Source organism: Pygoscelis adeliae, unplaced genomic scaffold (genome assembly GCF_000699105.1).
Source record: "Pygoscelis adeliae isolate BGI_AS28 unplaced genomic scaffold, ASM69910v1 Scaffold203, whole genome shotgun sequence".
Lineage (NCBI taxonomy): Eukaryota > Metazoa > Chordata > Aves > Sphenisciformes > Spheniscidae > Pygoscelis > Pygoscelis adeliae.
The window spans coordinates 168,849-176,179 of record NW_008824407.1 but is presented as its reverse complement, the minus strand read 5'-3'; the positions used below and the strand labels follow the sequence as shown (position 1 = coordinate 176,179).

Sequence of the window (7,331 nt, the reverse complement as noted above, 5' to 3'; positions counted from 1 at the left end):
CTGCACACAAAGGAGGGAGCGGCTGGAAGACGGTACGACGCCGAGAGCCAATCACCGCGACAGCCCGGCGATAAAAGGGCTCGGCGAGGCGGCCGTGGGAGCTCGCAGGAAACGGCTCCCGCTCCCACAGCCCCGGTCTCTGCAGCGGGGAGAAAGGGAGTGAGAACACCCTGCCATCAGGGACGGCTGGACAGACCCACCGCCGGCCCGACCCACCCTACTGGGGTGAAACCCTCCTGCTCGGCATCGCCGTGAGGAGCCCAGGCATATGGTGAGCCTTCGGTTGCGGAGAACAACAGGGCTGAGAGGCGGCAGGCGGCTCGGCGGGAGACAATGATGGTCCCCGAGATGTGGGGAGCGAGGGGGTTCATCCATCCTGGGGGTTGCCGCCGACTGCAGCTGTGCTCAGCGGTGGGAAGAGAGGGAGATGCTGGGGGAGAAAGCAAGACCGAACGGTGGGGAGGGGGAGAGAGGCAAGCCCCCAGGGGGAAAGGGATGGAGAGGAGGGAGGAATGCAAAGCCAGGGAGAGCGCCGGGAAGCAGCACTGCTGGCCAGGAGCCACCCAGCAGATGGGGGGTTCATCCCCCCCCGCACAGCCCCCCGGGAGGAGGTCCCACCCAGATGCGCCGGGAACTTTTTTGCTTTGGGAGGAGGCTCGGCCGAGGTGGTCGCAGGAAGCAGATTCAGGGTGGGGGGAAACACAAGGGGGTCTGTTCTCGGCCCTGGGTGGCCTCGCCCGGGGTCAGGCGGGGGCAAGGAGACGCTGTCTGAGCTCCAGGAGCCTGTTGGGGAGCAATGGTGCTGAAGGGGGGGGCGAGCACCCCGTGCCCTGCGTGAGCTGGGGGGGCGAGGGGCTTGCACCCAGCGTATCATGGGGACAAGAGCGAGCGGAGGCCTGTGTTCACTGGATCCGCTGCAGCGGGCATCTTGGGGTGCAGTGTTTCGGGGCTCGTGCTCCCCGTTTGGGCTGTAATTCCCCCTTTGTTGTGTGCTGCAGTACATGCTGGAGGGGGGCTGGACAGATCCATTTTATTAAGCTGATCAGAAAGAGCAGAGGTGGAAGAAAACCTGCCAGATCCTGACTCCCTTTTGCCCCTTCGTTAATGCCTGCTAATTCTCGGTGGTGTGTCTCCTACCGCCTCATCCAGCCTGTCTTTAAACCTTTCCAGCGACAGGTCTTTCATCTCTTCCCTGGGGAGGCTGTTGCACGACTGTGAGATTTAATAACAACACAAATATCCTGAGCTCTGACATAACCCTTATACAGCCAGGGATCTCCCAGGGCTTCACAAAGGAGAGCAGCTCTGTTTTCATCTGGGGGGAAAAGGGAACAGAAAAAAATGAAATTATTTGTCCACTGTCACCCAAAAATTAGCAGCAGAGCTGGGAATCAAGCGCAGGTCTCCCGAGCCCCAGACCGGTGCTGTAACTACCACGTTTTGAGACAGTCTGATCTGTCTAATCCCCTTAGATCACTTGAGACCAGCTAAGCTACCTTGTAGATCATATTTTTGATCAATTTTCTGCTGATTTTTGTTCATGGGGTGGGCATCAGTTTTGAAAGAACATGATAATTCAGCAGCCTGGATCATGCCTTGGAAACTGGGCTTTGTCCACTGTAGACATCGTGTGAGGGCTCTCGCAGGGAAGACATCTGGTGCCCCAGCTGAGCTGTCGTGTATTTAAGGCCAGGAGTAGCACATCTGCAGCACTATTAACATAGATTACAAAATAATTGCAGGGCAACCGATCAAGCCTAGTCCAAAACGGCTCCAGCGTTAATGTCCTTTTAAAATGGGAGCCCTGCAAGAAGCAAATCCCCAGTTAAGGAGTGAGGGTCTGTCAGAACCAGCCTCTTGGGTTTTGCAAAGTGACTGGATGCATCTTCTTTTTCATACAGCTCAAAACTAGGTTCCTGACCTTGTTTGGTCAACAAAAATCCCATGAGACTTCTCTAATGAGAAGGGAGTTCCTATTCTGGTTTCCTTCAGCGAGTCAGTCCTGTGAGCCTACAACTACCCCCTCTGGTCCTACATGGCGATGGAGCTTTTCTTTTCCTTTTCGCCCATCCTCAGCTTTTGCAGGGCTGTTGTCCGTTGTCAGGCAGCTGCCATGTTCCCCCAGAGGTGTCTGCCTTTCGCTTTCCGGTTAAGTCATTTTTATCTGCCATCTGGGGGTGTTGCAGAGCTTACCTAGCTGCTAGCAAAAGCTCTGGGATGGAAAACATTAAATCTGGGTGAAGGGATTATTGCAATCAATATTAAGCACATTTTAGATACGTTTCTCACTCCTCTGGTGTGCCCATAACCCTCTCCATGTGGCCAGCTCAAGGGTTTTCAGACACAAGGAGCCTCAGCAACCTCTGATGTGCCTCTCCAGGGCTTGCTTTTCCCAGCACACTTGTTGCTCCACTGAAATCCCGTGGCCTTGCAGAGCACCGGATCCCATACTGGGCTGTATGGCATCTGGGATCCTAAAAGGGAAGATGGAGGTGAAGGCTGAAAATAGACAGGGCAGCTCAAAAAGAATGATCTTTTGAGAGATTTAACCTATGAATATGATTTTGGTGGCTTTTTTTCTTGACACAAGCTGCATGTGGACAGCAAACGCAGGAGGACACAGCAGCTCTCGCAGAGGTGGTGTGGAGGCAGGGACCATGGAAAGTGGTTGTGCTGTGTTTTGGGGTGCCTGGAACAGGACTCACTCCTGCTCTTGCTGCGTCTGCAGATGGCGAAACAGCAGAAGCTCTCAGGAGGGGCTCTCTCAGAGCTCAAGAGATGGACTAACCCACATAGGAAATGCCAGTCCAAAGTCTGGTGTTTTACGGGTGATATTCCACGAGAGGAAATTAGCCAACAAAACATTTACAGGTTATGTTTGGGGAAAGAGGAAATTACAGGCAATTACAGGTCCATTAATTGGAGTACAATAAAAGGTGAGTTTCTAGAATAGGTTTTGGAAGAGTAATCAAAGACACGGTGTTGGGAAGCAGAATAAAATGTAGTGTGGTTTTAACACAGATCATGTCAAGTTGGCTCAGTATCTTCCTCGGATATGATAACTGACTTCTGAAACAACAGGGCCTCATGAATCTGGATTTAAGGAAAGCACTTGATACAGTGCCCCAGAGAAATGATTATTTTAGGTGAAGACAGGAAAGACGATAGGGAAGGGACAGCAAAATGGAAGGAGGACACTTGGATCCTTCCACAAGGAGAAATCTAGGGACTGACTTGTTAACAGTCCCTTTAGAAGTCAGGAGATCTGCCCGTGGTGAGAAAAAACAGATCAGCAAACAGGAAGATGAAACTGGAGTCCTAGAAATGGCTGCAGTAGAGTTGTGCCAGAGCAGGCGCTTGGGGAGCTGCAGCACGAAGCTGCTGTAGCCTGGAGGGGCCTCAGCAAGTGGAGGGCACTGGAAAAGAAAGAGCATCTAGGATTTCTGGCAGAGGTGACAGAGGAAGAGCACATCAGGCCAGATGTTTTCAGGGGTGCCAGAGAAGTATTCGTACCAGAATAGAAAGGTCTGAGATCTCCTTCAGTGCGGTGCATCCAGGCCAGCTCACCTACTTCCAGCGGGCCACCAAGGTGGCTGTAGGAACAGAGAACCCACCTGATGAGAACAGATTAAAAGGAATTGGCTTCTCCTGCTAAAAAAAGACTGATAAGGAATGTGATTACTCTTTATGAATCCCCCTGAGAGGCAAATATTATGGTGGGAGAAGAACTAGGAACATAATGCCAGTATAACAGTAAATGGATATACGTTTATGTAGGGAACCAGAAAGTGAGGTTTCCAGGTGGAGCTTGGTTTATGGAAGAGACTACGGAAAAACTGAAAAGGGGAGGGAAGGAGCATGAACTGCTATTTGCCTATTGTGCTTGTTTGCACCAGGTTTATATTGCACTTAATTAGCACCACGCTGCAGCGCTTCCAGGTCCTTCTCCCAGTGAAGCAGTTTTGCCTCATGTCCAACCTGAACCTCCCAATCTGCAATTTTTGGCCATTGCCGCTTGCTCTGTGATCTGGCACTACCGGGAAGGATTTGTCTCTGCCTGGAAAAGGGGCTCTTCTCATCCTCCCAGCAGGCTTTCTGCTGTATTTGTCTGCTCCATCTGAGCTCCTAGCAAGACAGGAGATCCCAGGGAGCGGAGACTCCCTTCAGACCATGATTTTTAATGGATGCCATTAAACATGGCCACAGTTCCAGGAATGGGCTGCTCCGTGCTTCAGTTTCCGCTTCTGGGAAACGGATGAATCCCAGCAGCATCCTCCTGCCCCATCTGCCCCCTCGCCGAGAGGCAGGGGCTGGGGACCATCCCGGTCCCCCTTGGCCCTGGTCCTTCCGGGGCCGTGGACCTCCTCCTCCGGGGAGGCAAGCCGAGGCAGGGACAAAGGTGGGAGAGCAGAGCGGGTGGGCAGGGGCTTCCCTCGGGCTCCCTCCTCGCTTGTGCGGGTCCTCCATTGTTGTCCTGACAAAGGCAGCCCTGTTCCTCCCCACAACTATTCCTTGTCAGCATCCCTCAGCATTTCGGCTGCAGATTTCCTGCCCACTGGCAGCCTTTCAAGAGGCAGCCCGGGCACAGAACGTGGATGGAAAGCGGATTAGTGGGGCAGGCTGGTGGAAGGTAGCTCCGTGCTGTGGGGTGCAGGCAGGGACAGGTCTGTGTGGTGGGGCTGCTCTCCAGAAACCTGATGAACAGGGTGGTGGTGTCCGCAGAAGTGGCCCGTCTGCTCCTCCCTGGAGTCCTCCATCCTGCGTCAAGCCAGCAGGGACATGCCCTGGGTCCCAAATACTGGTGAGGTCAAGTGGTTGGATTGAAGCCACACAAGGAGCCAAGATCTGAAGCTGAATTCGGGTCTTCCATAGCTAAAGCTGGAGCCATGACCACCAGGCTTGCTCCGTCATCCCCCCCAAACTGCAGCTCGCTGTTTCTTTCCACGCTTGAGAAGCTGAAGCAGCACCGGGGTTGCTGTGCCCCCTTTCCTGGCAGCGCTGTGCCCGGTTCTGGCACCGGCCCGTTTGACGCCAACTCTGCACCACGCTTTGTTTCATGGTGTGGATTGGCCGTTGAGGCCCCAAGGCTGCAGAAACAGAGGCCAGCTGGGCAGTGAGCTGGGTGATTCCCAGGCTCCGGAGACAGGCTCTTCCAGCTCCTCTTCACCTCCTCCTCATGCAGTCCTGCTGAGAGAGACCATGGGCTGAGCTGGCCATGGGGCTGGAGGGACAGCGGCTGTCCCCTGCGTGTAGGCTGCACTAATCCTGCGCATGATCTTGGGGAGATCAGTCCCCACAGCAATCGGCTTAGCTCATGATTTCCTGGGGGAGAGGCTTGACAGCCTCTCTGAGGTGTTGAGCCCCTGCCCATGCCTCGCCGTGCTGCCGGGGATACTCCGTGTCCTCCCAGGATGGAGGAGGAAGGGGCCCGGATCCCCCACGCCGCGCTTTGCCTTTGGAAAAGCCTCTTGCAATGGTACAGTGATCCCAGCAGTAAACATACACTTCACAGGGCTGCTAATGGGAACCATATGGCAGAGAGGGGCCTCTCGCCCTCCGCAGTCACGCTGCTTTCCTGTGCCGGAAACCCATCGGCTTTTGGAGAGGCCATTAGCCAGTGCCGGGCTGGGGGCCCGCAGGGAGCAGGCTGGCTTGGCAGCGAGGGCAGGCCGGGCAGCCCCGCTAGTGAGGGGGAGAGGCTCCCCGCACCCGTCCTGGCTGCGGGAAATGTGATGCTTCAGAGGCAGGGCGGGGGGGTTGGGGAATTTCCTTGAGGGGCCACCCCAGATGCTTCCCTCTCCCTACATCTGCCCCCAGGGTCAGGCAGGAAGGTGAGAGGGGATGGGAGAGGCTGCTAGGCAAAAGCTCTGCGACCGAGCATCTTCTGGGGTGATGTTGCCTTCCTCACCCCAAGCTGCTCCCCGTTCGGTGCCAAAAGACAGAGCCGTAGCACCTCTCTAGCTGCTCTCACATGGCAGCAGGCACACGTCCCCTGCGGATGCCAGACAAGCTCCGACCCCAAGGTCCTCAGTCGAACACCAGCTTGCCGAGATCACCAAAAAAGCCCCCAGAGCAGGACCGGCAGCTGCCTGCGATGACCTGTGGGCAGGCAGAGCTGGCAGCTCGGGCACCAAGTGCATCCATGTCTTGGGCCGTGGTGCCATGTCTCTGGATGACTAGGAGAGGGACAGTCCTCAGTCCTGCTCTTCCCAGGCTGCGTGGATGGCTAAGAGCCTTAGGGAACAGAGGTTTGGAGAAGTCAGGTCTAGCAGTTACAGTGCCAGCCTCCACTATGGAGACTTGGACTGGGCTTTCTTGCTTTGTCACAGATGCCCTCTGCGCTCCTCAGAAAATCAGTGAGCCCCCGCTGCGCGATGGAGGGTTGCCCTAGCAATTGTGAAGGCTTCATAACATCAATGTGGCAGCATGTCCTTACGCAAAGCCTGCGCCACTGGGGTTCCTGCGCTCGTGGAGGCTTGTGTTGACCACCTTAGGCTCAAATCCCATCCTGTGCAGACTATTGCCTCCTTGGAAGAGCAAAGACAGCAGCTGAGAGCCTTCCAGAAACCCTCCTGCGGTTTCTAACTTGTTGTTTCCCTTATCGCTTCAGCACACCCTTCCCCTTTGAGATTTCTACTCTTGCCTCCTGTCCTCCAGCAGGAAGGACGTTTAGCAACTTCTACGCACATGCCTGTAGGGCAGCTACACTGAGGGGACCTCTCGTTTGAAACGAAGGCTGGGAGAGCGTTGGCACAAGGCTGCAAGCAGGGTATGTGCACGGAGGGGAAGAGGGATGTTAAGAGGAAGGAGACCTGGAGGATGGGGCTGGATGGAGAACATCAAGCCATGGGGTAGGATAAGTGGGATGGCATTGAAGGGAACAGGGTTTGGGGGCAAGAGAAGCAAAGGAACAAATAGTGGGTGGAAGGAGCCAGGGAGCGTGTGCGTATGGGGAAGGGCAAGAGGGGGATGATGGAGAGACTGGGGAAAGCGAGGGCAAGAAGGTGGCTGGGGTAGGGGAGGAAGATGCGCTGTGAGGGAAGAGGAAGGGAAGCTGGGGGTGGAGAGATGTTTGTGGCAAAGGCAGGGGAGAGGGTGAAAGGCAGGTGAAAAGGGGGAGGGTTGTGCATCCGCATTAGAGGTGTGCGTGGGGTAGGGACCAGAGCAGTTTTCTGGGTTCCTCAAATTCCCCTCGGGGTCTGTGCTGGGCTCTACGCACTGTACAGACCCCGGAGACACGAGAGGGAAGGTCCTGTCCCAGGGAACGGGGGCAGAGAAGGGCTGTGGGCTTGGGCCACAAGGCCCTGCTGCCGGGGCTGCTCCTGCGCCAA

At 55.5% G+C, this 7,331-nt stretch overlaps 1 protein-coding gene across 1 annotated transcript in view; it reads left to right on the top strand.

Moving 5' to 3' along the window:
- The first annotated feature begins 192 nt into the window (after positions 1-192).
- LIMD2 (LIM domain containing 2) overlaps positions 193-7,331 on the top strand; it is a 12,822-nt gene continuing 5,683 nt past the window's right edge. The window contains exon 1 of the mRNA XM_009320432.1: positions 193-271. The gene's annotated coding sequence lies outside the window, so the exon portion shown is untranslated. The remainder of the gene's footprint in view (positions 272-7,331) is intronic.